Raw genomic sequence first — 12,955 nt, 5'->3', positions numbered from 1 at the left:
CCGGTCCCATCGACAGCCCAAGGGCCGAGGAGTGCAGGCGCGGCTCGGGACTGGCAGGCAGCTCCGCTTGCAGCCCTGGTGAAGGATCCCCTGGGTGAAGCCAGCTGGGCTCCTGAACTGGATGCGGACTTGGAGAACTTTTATATCTAGCAGGAGGATCCTATGTGCACCAATTAGCACTCTGTGTCTAGCTCAGGGTTTGTAAATACACCAATTAGCACTCTGTGTCTAGCTCAGGGTTTGTAAATACACCAATTAGCACTCTGTGTCTAGCTCAGGGTTTGTAAATACACCAATCAGCACTCTGTGTCTAGCTCAGGGTTTGTGAATGCACCAATTGATACTCTGTGTCTAGCTAACCTAGTGGAGACTTGGAGGACTAGCAGTCTGTGACTCTGTGTCTAGCTCAAGGATTGTAAATGCACCAATCAGCACTCTGTGTCTAGTTCAGGGTTTGTAAATACACCAATTGGTACTCTGTATCTAGCTAACTCTGTATCTAGCTAACTAGCACTCTGTGACTCTGTGTCTAGCTCAAGGATTGTAAATGCACCAATCAGCGCTCTGTCAAAACGGACCAATCAGTTCTCTGTAAAATGGACCAATCAGCAGGATGTTGGTGGGGCCAGATAAGGGAATAAAAGAAGGCTGCTGGAACCAGCTAGTGGCAACCCGCTGGGGTTCCCTTCCACACTGTGGAAGCTTTGTTTTTTTGCTCTTTGCAATAAATCTTGCTGCTGCTCACTCTTTGGGTCCAGGCTACCTTTGTGAGCTGTGAGCTGTAACATTCACCGCAGAGAAGGCCTGCAGCTTCACTTCTGAAGCCAGCCAGACCAGGAACCCACCAGCAAGAACGAGCGACTCCAGACGCGCTGCCTTTAAGCGCTGTAACACTTACCACGAAGGTCTGCAGCTACACTCCTGACAGCAGACCACGAACCCACCAGAGGGAAGAAGCTCCAGACACATCTGAACATTTGAAGGAGCAAACTCCGGACACACCATCTTTAAGAACTGTAACACTCCCGGAGAGGGTCTGCGGCTTCATTCTTGAAGTCAGTGAGACCAAGAACCTACCAATACCAGACACATTTATGTGTTATTAATGCTTTTAAGTCAGAGTAATTTATCAAAGAAAAATTTGAATGATTGGAGTAAGGACTCCACAGCATCTCATTGTAAATGTCCAATTCTTCTCATACTACAAATCATTTCCAGGGAGGAAAAGAGAGGACCTTCGAAAAACCTTGATCAATCAGTCATCTGTTTTTATCCACCATCACTAAATGATGTATGTTTTCCTTTGACTAGATTCAGTAAATGTGGTTTTGAATCAGTTTCTTTGAATTGAAAGAAGCTGAGAAAGACAAAAACAAATGCTTTCATTAAAAGCATAAGAACAATGTATTGGCTGGGTGGTGGTCATTTCGGAGGAAGGAATACTTGGGTTACTTATCCACAAGTCTTGAAAGAATTTGCACAAACAAGAATTATTGTTCACACCCATGGAACACTTGGGTAAGTGATCCGATGAGATCTTGGATTGGAAAGGAGCAAAATAAATTTGTTTAGATACTTGGGGATATTGGTATGCTGATGAGTAGCTGAATTCATTTCACTAAGGAAGCTCCCTACATAGAGAATTCCTTCAGAATTCGTGAAGTATTTTGAGACTACAAGTATATTAATGTACTTGTTCAGTGGAAGAGCATAAGCCCTTTGAGTGTTATAAATTCAGATAATGGAATGCAATTCATAGATGCATTGTCAGTTTGGGGTATGGAGAGAAGCACACATTCCTCAAATTTGAGTGTAACGTGCAGTAGTTTTTTTTTTTTTTTTTTTTTTTTTGAGGTGGAATCTCACTCTTGTTGCCCAGGCTGAAGTGCAATGGCACTGTCTTGGCTCACCGCAATCTCCACCTCACGGGTTCAAGCTATTCTCCTGCCTCAGCCTCCCAGTAGCTGGGATTACAGGCATGTGCCCCCACAGTCAGCTAATTTTGTATTTTTTTTTTTTTTTTTTTTTAGTGGAGATGGTGTTTCTCCATGTTGGTCAGGCTGGTCTCCAACTCCTGACCTCAGGTGATCCGCCCACCTCGGCCTCCCAAAGTGCTGGGATTACAGGCGTGAGCCACTGTGCCCGGCCTGCAGTACTATTTCTTGCTTTGGAATGTGAGCAGTTTTTAATTCGGATTGGGTTAGAATTAGTTAATTTGAAATCTAACAAGGTGGTTTGTGATAATACCGAGGAGATATAAGACCCTTAGAAATAAAAGTTACAACATAGTTCTTGTAAAAGGTAACTGAAATTGTTTCTGTTGGAGATAGTTGATTTCCTGAGTAATGTTACTAATTTTGGTGACATTTTAACAGTAATTAGCTATTTTGGCACTTAAAACTTGAGCGGAAACATTTTATTTCTCTTCAAACAAATGCAAAGGCACGATGTTGTTGCCTATCGTTTTGGAATAACTGTACCCTGCCTCTTGTGTTTTGTAAACTCATTCACTCATTCTTTAATGTGCCACCAAGTACTTTTTTCTTGAGAGTCAAAGTATATTTGCTTCCCAATGTCCAAAAATGTGCGATAGCATAAAGGTAGTTTTTAAAAACATAGCCAAGTGTGGTGACATGTCACTTTAGTCCCAACGCTCAGGAAGCTAAGTCAGGAGGACCCTTTGAGCCTAGGCTGTAATGCACCATGATTGTGTTTTTGACTAGCTGCTGTACTCCAGCCTGGGCAATATAGTGAGGCCTCATCTCTAAAACACAGAAAACAAAACATTATGCTTGAGCACTATCGCTTAATTTTTAGTTGACAATTTTTAGTTGATTGTTTTGGGTAAGACATTCTGGGGCTTTTTGAATCTTGGCAAAAACCAGTTGTTTTGGAAAATTGTTTTAAGCATATTTATATATTTTGGATAAATCGAGAAAATTTCAGATGTTTTATTAATCTTTTTGAAAGAGAACAACTTAGGTAAGGTAAATATGTAATGCTCTATTTGTTGATGCTCTATTAAAAAGGAAACAGATTCCATATATCTAAATCAATGTTTCTCCACAGTCATGACTTTGTCTGAAAAAAATTATCCTTGGCCAAAATGGAAAATTACGTTGCTCTAAGAAAAATTACAAGGGGAAGTTTAAACATCATCCAGCCTGAGGCCACATCTTCATATAACGGTCACAATTTCAATTGTGAACTGCATCCATGTGTGAGATTTAGAATCTCGCTAGTGGACTACTCTGTCCATGTATGAAGGTGACGATCTTAATTGTTGGCTACATGTGTTTCTGAGAATCACAAGCTCACTATTTGCTGGGCCCTGTTATGTGACTTTCTATACACCCCAAGGCTTTATGAAATACATGTGAGTGTCATAATCTTCTGTGACGTTTTTAGAATTACAAGACCAAGGACCTTAGTTGTTGCCCTAAGCCTAGCTATTAGAGTCAACATTTCTCCCATTGGCTGGGTCCATGTAAGAAAGCCATTATTATGACTATTGCCGGGGCCTAGGTATAGGACACAACTTTACCTGTGAGCAGAACCAGGGAGGAAAGTCACATCACCTGAATGCTGAGCCAGGGAAATATCATTATCTCTCCATAGGCAGGACCCATACTGGAAAGTCATATCACATTTGTGTTAGGCTCAGTGATATGTCACAATCCCTAATGCAGGTAGAACCCAGTCAAAAGAGTCATATCATCTCAGTGCTGGGCCCAGCGATATGTCACAATCCCCCCTTTTCACAGGCCCAGTCATGAGAGGAGAGTCATGTCACGTAGATAATATACCAAGATTTCTGTTATTGGAGGCAGGGTACAGGAAGGAATGTAGAGTCTCCACCTAGGTGACGTGCTCAGAGACACATTACAATGGCCCTTGGGAGCAGGATGCGGGCAGCACAGTCAAATCTCCTAGGTGTTTGGGTCAGGTATATGTCACGATCCCAACTGTTGGCAGGGCTCGTGCAAGGGAATAAAGTCAATCAGGTGATGAGAAAATATTGTATGTCAAAGTCACACCTGCAGGAAAGTCCACAGATGATATTCACAGTCTCACATATTTTCTAGTTCAAGGTGTAAGAGACAACACCACCTGTGAATTATGTTAAAGTACACAAATCACAGTCTCAATGGTGAACAGAATTCATGCATGAAAACTTCAACCTCATCTGCAAACCCTGTCTAATTAGGGCAGTCACTGCCTCACAAGTGTGCTGAGGTTTGATATAAAAGTCACCATTTCTCCTGTGAACTGGCTCCATGTATGAGAGTCACATTATCAACTTTCAACTGATCTGGGTGTGTTATTCAGAATCTCAACAATGGGCTGTGTCCATATGGGAAGATGACATTCCTCACTGTATGTTGTGTGTACATAGAAGAGTCACAATGTCATCTGTGTGCTGGACTTTTATAAGACACCCTCAGTGCCATTTAAGGGCTTCATATGGTATGCATGACAACGAATCCTGTTCTGGGACCTTCATGATGGTATAAACCCATGATCCTACATGTTGCCCTAAAGTCAGGCATGAGAGTCCACACCAGTCCTATTTGCTGGATCCAGGTATGAGAGTCATCAGTGTGCCTGTGAGCTGGGTCCAAAAACGAGGCACCATCCCATCTGTGGATGGATCCAGATAGGACAGTCACAATTCCAACTGTGAACTGTTTCTGTGAGTGAGATCCAGGACCTCATGAGTGGGTTCTGTTCACATTTAATCCTAACTGGGGGCTCTGTGTGCATAAAAGGGTCACAATCAGAATTTTGAGCTGGGCCCTGTTTTAACACTCTCTGTACAACTTTAGGGCAATATACAGTACTCATGAGAGTTGTAGTTCTCTGAGACCTCTGTAAAATTGGGAAGCTCAGGATCCTATCTGTTGCCATAAGCCTTGATACAAGAGTCAACATCTCTTCTATTGTCTGGAACCAGGCATGAGAGACATTGACATGTCTGTGAGCTGGGTCCAGAAATGAGTGACCTTCCAAACTGTTGCCAGATCCACATAGGACAGTTCTAATTCTTACCATGGACTGTTTGCACATGTGAGAATCAGAATCTCACCTGTGGGCTCTGTCCATGTGTGAGAGTGGCAATCCCAGTTGTTGGATACTGTGCCTATAAGAGGCAAAATTTTACCTCTATAATGAACTCTGATAAGACCCAAGTATTTATACAATATTCATGAGTGTCATAATCATCTGTAGTCTTTATACAATCAGGAGGCCCAGAACCTTACTGATAGTTCTAAGCTTAGCTATGAGAGTCAAAGTCTCTTCTTTTGGCCGGGCTCTCATATGACAGTTATCATTATTCCTGTAACTTGAGTGTAGGAATACGTCACAATCCTATCTGTGGTCAGAAGCAGGCAGGAGAGTCACATCACCTGAGTACTGAGTCAAGGGTATATTTGTATCCCCACTGTGAGTTGAGTTCTGGTAGGAAACTCACATCACTGTGGTGCTGGGACCAGGGATGTGTCACAAAGTCCCCTGTGAGCAGAACACAGGCTGAAAGATTACATCACATAAATGCTGGACTCATCAATATGTCACAATCCCCTTTGGGAATGGGGCCTGGTATAACACAATGCTACCTGTGAGAAGGGACTAGGCAGGAGGGCCACAATACCAAGGTTATTGGCTTAGGTATATGTCACAATCCAAACTGTGGGCTTTATTCAGGCAGTATATTCAAATTAGTCAAGTTCTGGCTGAGCAAAAGTATACATCACATTCACACCTGTGGGAAGGTCTGGTGATAGAATTTACATTCCTGCACATGTTCTGGGTCTAGGTATACGAGCATGCACCTCATAAGCTTTTGCATACCTCATGTATCCAATATGCAAAGTCATGATTTCAACAGTAAATTGGATCCATGCATGAAAGCCTCAAACTCAGAAAACACACATTAAGAGAGTTAGAGCCTAATATATTTGCTGAATCTTCGTCAAAGACTCATTATCTCACCTAAAGGCTGGATCCACATGTAAGAGTAATAATACCAGCTTTTGACCGCCTTTGGATATGAAATTCAGAAATTCAACAGTGGGCTGTGTCCATATGGAAGCGTGAAAATCTTTACTGTTGACAGTGTATGCAATGAGAGCCAAATCTTCAACAGTGTACTGGGTTTTGTTATATTATTATTTGCACCATCTGCGGCTTTTCATAATATGTTTGAGACTTGTAATCCACTCTGAAGTCTTTTTGCTTTATATAAACCCATGACCTTACTTGTTGCTCCAAGCCTAAGGATGAGATTCAACATCTCTTCTATTGACTGGTTCAGATATGAGGGTCATTACCATGCCTGTGAGCTAGCTCCAGCAATGAGTCACCATTTTACCTGTGGCCAGATCCACATATAACAGTCAAAATTCCAACTGCAGACTGTGTCTACGAGTGAGATTCAGGACATTAACAGTGGGCTTTGTCCATGTATGAGACTGAAAATTTTAACTGTTGGCTGTGTGCTGGGTCCTGTAATGACAATCAGTCTCTGTACCACCAAAGGGCATTATAGAATATGCATAAGTTTCCTAATACTTTGTGATCTTTCCAAAAGTAGGAGACGAAGACGTGATACATTGTCACAAACCCAGTGAGAAGAGTCAAAATCTTTTCTATTGGTTGTGTTTGTGTATGAGAGTCATCATTATGCCTGTGAACAGGACCTAGATATATATGACAATACCACCTGTGTGCAGGGACCAGGAAGGAGAGCCACATCACCTAAATCCTTAGGGAGAGATACGTCAGTATCCATTTTGAGAGAAGAGCCCTGGCAGGAAAGTCACATCAGCTGGCTGTTGAGTCCACTGACATGTCACAATGCCCTTTGTGGGCAGGGCCAAAATGGGAGAGTCAAATTACCCGGGTGTTGGGTCCAGCAATGTGTCACAAATTACCCTGTGGATAGAGCCCGGGGAAAAAAAAAAAGACCTAGGGGATGGACACAGAGATATGTCACAATGCCCTCTGAGGAAGGACTCAGGCAGGAGGGTTACATCACCTAGAAAATATGGCCCAGGTATATTTCACAATCCCAATTACAGGCATTGCTTAGGCAGGAGAGCCACATTACCTGGGTGCTTGGCCCATTGATTTGTCACACTCCCTTCAGTAGGGAGAGTTCAGGCAAAAAAAAGAACAACTAAATCTACTGGGTGCTGTCCCCAGTAATACATTACAATTCCCCAGGGAAGCAGATCCACAGCAAAAGAGGAGAGTCATATCACCTAGGTGATGGACCCAGGGATATGTCAAAATTCGAAATGGGGGTGGGGCCCAGGCAAGAGAGGAGAGTCACATCACCTAGCAGATGGAACCAGTGATATGTCACAATGCCCCCTGTGGGCTGAGCCCAGGCCAGAGAGTAGAGTCACATCACCTAGCTGACTGGTGCATAAATATTTCAAAATCTCCTCTGAGAGAATAGCCCAGTCAGGAGAGTTGCATCACCTATGTGCTTGGCCTAGGTATAAGTCATAATCCTGTGTGTAGACAAGACCAGCAGAAGTGTAAAATCAACCAGGTGCTGGGCAGAGGTGTGTGTCAAAAGCACGCCTGCAGAAAGGTCCAGGGCATGAGATTCACAATACTGCATGTTGCCTGGCTCCAAATATGAAAGCCAACACCTTTTTGAGTTCTGTCCAAGTACATGAGTCACAATGTCAGCAGTGGACTGGATCTGTGCATGATAGCCCCCATCTCATCTGAAAAACGTGTCCTAATAAAATAGACACAGACTCACATGGTGTTTAATCTTGATCCAAAAGTCACCATCCTACCTGTCGTCCAGATCCATGTATGAGAGTCAGTGTCACCTTTCAATTGCCTCCAGGTGTGAGATTTAGAAACTCAACAATGGGCTATGCCCATGTAGGTAGATGATAATCCTTACTGTTAGGTGACGGTGCAGATAAGAGTCACAATTTCATCTGTGTGATGGACCCTGTTATGAAGCTCTCTTTACCACTTGAGGGCATTGCGCAATGCACTTGAGTTTTGTAGGACTCTGTGACTTTTGTACAGGTAGGAAACCCAGGACATTACCTGTTGCTCTAAGCCTAGTTACTAGAGCAAACATCTATTTTGTAGGGAGCTGAAGGCCTGTGGATCGTGACCAACTCAGCTTTCCACTGGAGGCTCTATGATGAAACAGCAAACAGTTTATCATGAATGCAGAATGTGGGGAAACTCACGACTGCACCTGCCACCAGCAGGTTTGCTGAGGGCAATCACTCCCTGGTGCTGTGCACCTTAGGTTATCTACTGGAATATCTGGAGACTACTGTTCAGAGAATGCAGTTGTGTAGGCCTGCACCGAGTCAAGCAGCTGACTGACAACCACCTCCTTCTCCCTTTCTCCTTTACTCAATAAATACGAATGGAGCTAGAAACTCAGGGCTCTTGTTCACGAGAAGCAAGGAGTCCCCTGACCCCTTCTTCCAAATATACTCTTTTGTCTTTGTCTTTATTCCCGCATTTGTCCTCCTTTGTTCAGTCCAACAGGGATTGGGGCCACATCACTATTTTATTGTCTGAGTTCAGGTATTAGAGTCATTACCGGGCCTGTGAGCTGGGTCCAGAAATGAGTCACCATCTCACCTGTGGCCAGATTTACATGTAACAGTCACAATTCCAACTGTGGACTTCATCTGCATGAGAGATTCAGGAGTTCACCAGTGGGCTATGTTAATGTATGAGGATGACAATCCTAATTTTCAGTGGGGTATGCTTATGAGAGTCACACTATCACCTTTTGTATTTGTATTTTGTATTATGGTTTGTATTATCAAATAATACAAAGGCTTCATAATATATGCGTGTGTCAGAATCTTCTATAATTTTTTACGAGTAGGAGACTAAGGACCTTCCTTTTTGCCTTAAATCTATCTATGAGAGTCAATATTTCTTCTATTGTGTGGTTCCACATCTGAGAGACATCATGATGCCTGGGCCTAGTAAAGGTCACAGTCCTACCTGTGGGTGAACAGAAGGCAAGAGAGTCACATCACCTGGGCGATGGGTCAGAGATATGTCACAATCCCTTCTGTTGACATGTCCCAAAAAGTTACATCACCCGGGTGCTAGGCTCAGTGATATGTCACAATGCCCAGTGTAGGCAGGATACAAGCGGGAGAGTCACATTACCTGGGTACTTGGCCCAGTGGTATGTCACAATCCCTTATGTAGGGAGGGGACAGGTAGCAAAAGAGAGCCACATAACCTAGATGCTGGACTCAGCTGCATGCCACCTTTGGTTAGCAGGGTCTAGTCAACAGAGGAGAGTCATATCACACACTAGTGGGCTCAGTGATATGTCAAAATCCCCGGTGGAGGCAGGACATAGGCAAGGAGAGTCACATCACTTTGGTGATGGGCCCAGAGACATGTCACAACCTCCCCTGTGGGCAGAACCCATGCAGGAGAATCACATCACCCAGGGGCTAGGACCAGGTATATTTCAGAATCTCAACTCCAAACTGTTTGTTAGGCTTCCACAAGAGAGTAAAATCAATCAATCAGGTGATGAGCAAAAGTATATGTCACTATCACACCTGCAGGAAAGTCGAGGAATGAGATTCATAATCCCACACACTACCAGGCTTCAGGTAGGTGAGTCACCACCTGTGATTTGTGCCCAAGTGTGTGAGGCAGAATCTCAATGGTGGACAAGATCCATAAATGACAGCCTCAACTCCACTTGTGAATATGGTAGGGCAGCCATATTCTCAATGTTGTGCTGAATCTTGGTTTGACAGTCACCATCCTACCTATGGACAAGATCCACACATGAGAGTCACAATTTCACCTTTCAAGTTCCTTCAAATGTGAAATTCAGAAGCTCAGCAGTGGACTGTGTTTATGTGAGAGAGTGACAGTCCTTACTGTTGGCTGGGTGTACATACAAGTGTAACAATCTCATCTCTGTGCTGGGCCCTGTTATTACACTTTTTGTACCACAGAAAGTTTAACAGAGTATTTGTGAGAGTTGCAATCTGCTCTGAGACTTTCGTGGTGGTATAATCCCATGATATTACCCATTGCCCTAAGCCCAGGTGCAAGAGTCAATGTTTCTCCTATTGGCTGGGTTTAGGTATGAGAGTAATCATCTTGCCTGTAAGCTGGTTTCAGGAATGAGTCACCTGTTATTTGTGGCTGAATCTACAAATAAAAGGCAAAATTCCAACTGTAGACTGTGCCTACAAGAATCAGGATCTCATCAGTGGGATCTATCCATGTGTGAGGATGATAACCCTGTCCGCTGAGTGTGCATAGGAGAGTAATAATCTCATCTCTTTGGGTTCTGTTACGACACTCTCTGTACAACCCGAGCATTTTGTGTGATATCTGTGAGTGTCATAATCTTCTGTAAACTTCGTACATGTAGGAGACCCTGTACTTACCCACCGTTTCAGGCTGAGCTACAAGAATAAAAATCTATCTTATTGTCTTGGCCCAAGTATGAGAGTCATTGCCTTACCTGTGTTTTGGGCCCAGATATGAGTCACAATTTGAGCTCTGGGCAGGACCCAGGAAGAAGAGTCACATCACCTAGGTGCTGAGGCCAGCAATATGTTAATATCCTTTCTGAGAGCAGGGCCCAACCCTAGCAGGAATGTCGCATCACCTAAGTCCTTGGCCAAGGGATATATAACAATCCCATCTGCATGCATGCTAGGCTCACACATGAGAATCAAATCACTCAGATGTTAGACAAAAGTATGTGTCACAACCAAATCTTTGGGAAAATCCAAAAATAAGATTCACAATCCAGCACATGTCTCAGCTCCAGGTATGAAAGTCAACATCTCCTGTGAGTTTGGTTCAAATACATGAGTTACTGTCTTAACAGTGGACTTGATTTGTGCATGAAAGCCCTAGTCACACCTACACAGTGTGCCTTGGTAGAAAAATCACAGCCTAACAGGTGTGCTTAATCCTGGTTTGTGAGTCACCATCCAACCTGTGGACTGTATTCACATATGAAAGTCATAATTCTAAATTTTGACAGTCTCTAGTTTTGAGATTCAGAACATCAACAGTAGCCTGTGATCATGTGGGAGGTTGACAATCCTGTCAGCTGCATATGCATATAAGGGTCACAATCACACCTCTGTGCTGGGCCCTGTTACGACACTCTCTGTACCACTGGAGGGTTTTATATAATGTGCATGGGAGTTGCAGTCAGCTCTGAGACTTTAATTCGATATAGATCAATGATCTTACCTGATTCCCTATTTTGAGACACAGGAGTCAACATATTTCTTTTCTTTTCTTTTCTTTTCTTTTTTTTTTTTTTTTTTTTTTGAGATAGAGTCTTGCTCTGCCACCCAGGCTAGAGTGCAGTGGCGTGATCATGGCTCACTGCAATCTCTGCCTCCCAGGTTCAAGCAATTCTCCTGCCTTAGCCTACTGAGTAGCTGGGATTCCGGGCACCCACCACCACACCTGGCTAATTTTTATTTTATTTTATTTTATTTGTATTTTTATGACAGACAAGGTTTCACCATCTTGGCCAGGTTGCTCTCGAACTCCTGACCTCGTGATCCACCCACCTCAGCCTCCCAAAGTGCTGGGATTATGGGCGTGAGCCACCGTGCCTGGCCAGAGTCAACATCTTTTAACTGGCTAGGTCCAGGTATGAGAGTTATCACTGTGCCTGTAAACTGGGTCCAAACATTCCTGTGAGCAGTGACCAGGTAGGAGAGTCACATCACCTGGGTGCTGGGCCAGGAATATGTACCAATGCCCCCCGTGGAAAAAATTCAGGTAGGAGAGTCACGTTATCTTGGTGCTGAGATCAGCAATATGTGAAAATATTCCCTTAGGGTGGTAGGGCTCAGCCAAGAGTGTCACATCACCCAGGTGCTTGGTCCAGGCCTATGTCACAATCCCTCCTGTGGGCAACACCTAGGCACAAGAGGAATGTTACAACACCTGAGGGATGGGCCCAAAGATATGTCACAGTGACTCCTGTGGGCAGGCCCCAGGCAGGAGGGTCACATCTCATGGGTGCAGGACCCAGGGATATGTACAGTCCTCACTGGGGGCAGGGCCCACTAAAAAGAGATGGGCCACATCACTACATGCTGGGCCCAGTGATATATTACAATCCCCTATGAAGACAGCACCAAGGCAGAAGAGTTATATCACCCAGGTTCTTGTGCCAGGTATATGTCACAATCCTATCTGTGGGGTTAGCCCAGGCTAAAGAGGCAAATCACTCAGATGCTAGGAAAAGGTATATGTCAAAATCACACCTGTGGGTGTGGACCAAAAGACATGTTACATCACCGGGGTGCCGAACCAGGGATATATCAAAATTTTTTTCTGTTGGCAGGGCCTATGCAGAATAATATCACCTCAGTTCTGGGCTCAGTAATATGTCACAACTACCCTTGTAGGCTGGGTCTAGGTAAAAAGGAGAGTACTTGACCTAGGTATTGAGTCCAGGGATAGATCACGATTCTCCCGTGGGCAGGGCCCAGTCAGGAGACTCACAGCACTTGGGTGCTGGGCTTAGAAATATGCCACAATGCCCTCTGTTGGCAGATTCCAGATAGAAGAGTCACATTACTTGAGTGTTTGGGCCAGCGATATGTCACAATTACCCATGTGGTCAGGGCCCAGGTTACATCACCTTGGTGTTGAGCCCATCGATATGTCACAAGTCCCACTGCAAACAGGACCCATGTAGAAAAGAAAAATAACATCACTTAGGTGCTGGGGTCAGTGTGATGTCACTATCCTTCTGCGAGCAGGGCCCAGGCATAGGAGTCATATCTCCTAGGTTCTTGGCTCAGGTATATGTCACAATTTTATCTGTGAAGTGGGCCAAGTCTAGAGAGTCAAATCACTCATATGTTGGACCAAGGTATATTTCACAATAACACTAGTGGAAAGGCCCAGAGATAAGGTT

General features: G+C 44.0%; 1 pseudogene; it reads left to right on the top strand.

Annotated features, from left to right (window-relative positions):
- LOC105533516 overlaps positions 1–1,671 on the top strand; it is a 2,702-nt pseudogene extending 1,031 nt beyond the window's left edge.
- Positions 1,672–12,955: the final 11,284 nt, after the last annotated feature.

The sequence above is a fragment of the Mandrillus leucophaeus genome, unplaced genomic scaffold (assembly GCF_000951045.1).
Source record: "Mandrillus leucophaeus isolate KB7577 unplaced genomic scaffold, Mleu.le_1.0 Scaffold1255, whole genome shotgun sequence".
Taxonomy (NCBI): Eukaryota; Metazoa; Chordata; class Mammalia; order Primates; family Cercopithecidae; genus Mandrillus; species Mandrillus leucophaeus.
This window is presented reverse-complemented; position numbering and strand designations above follow the sequence as displayed.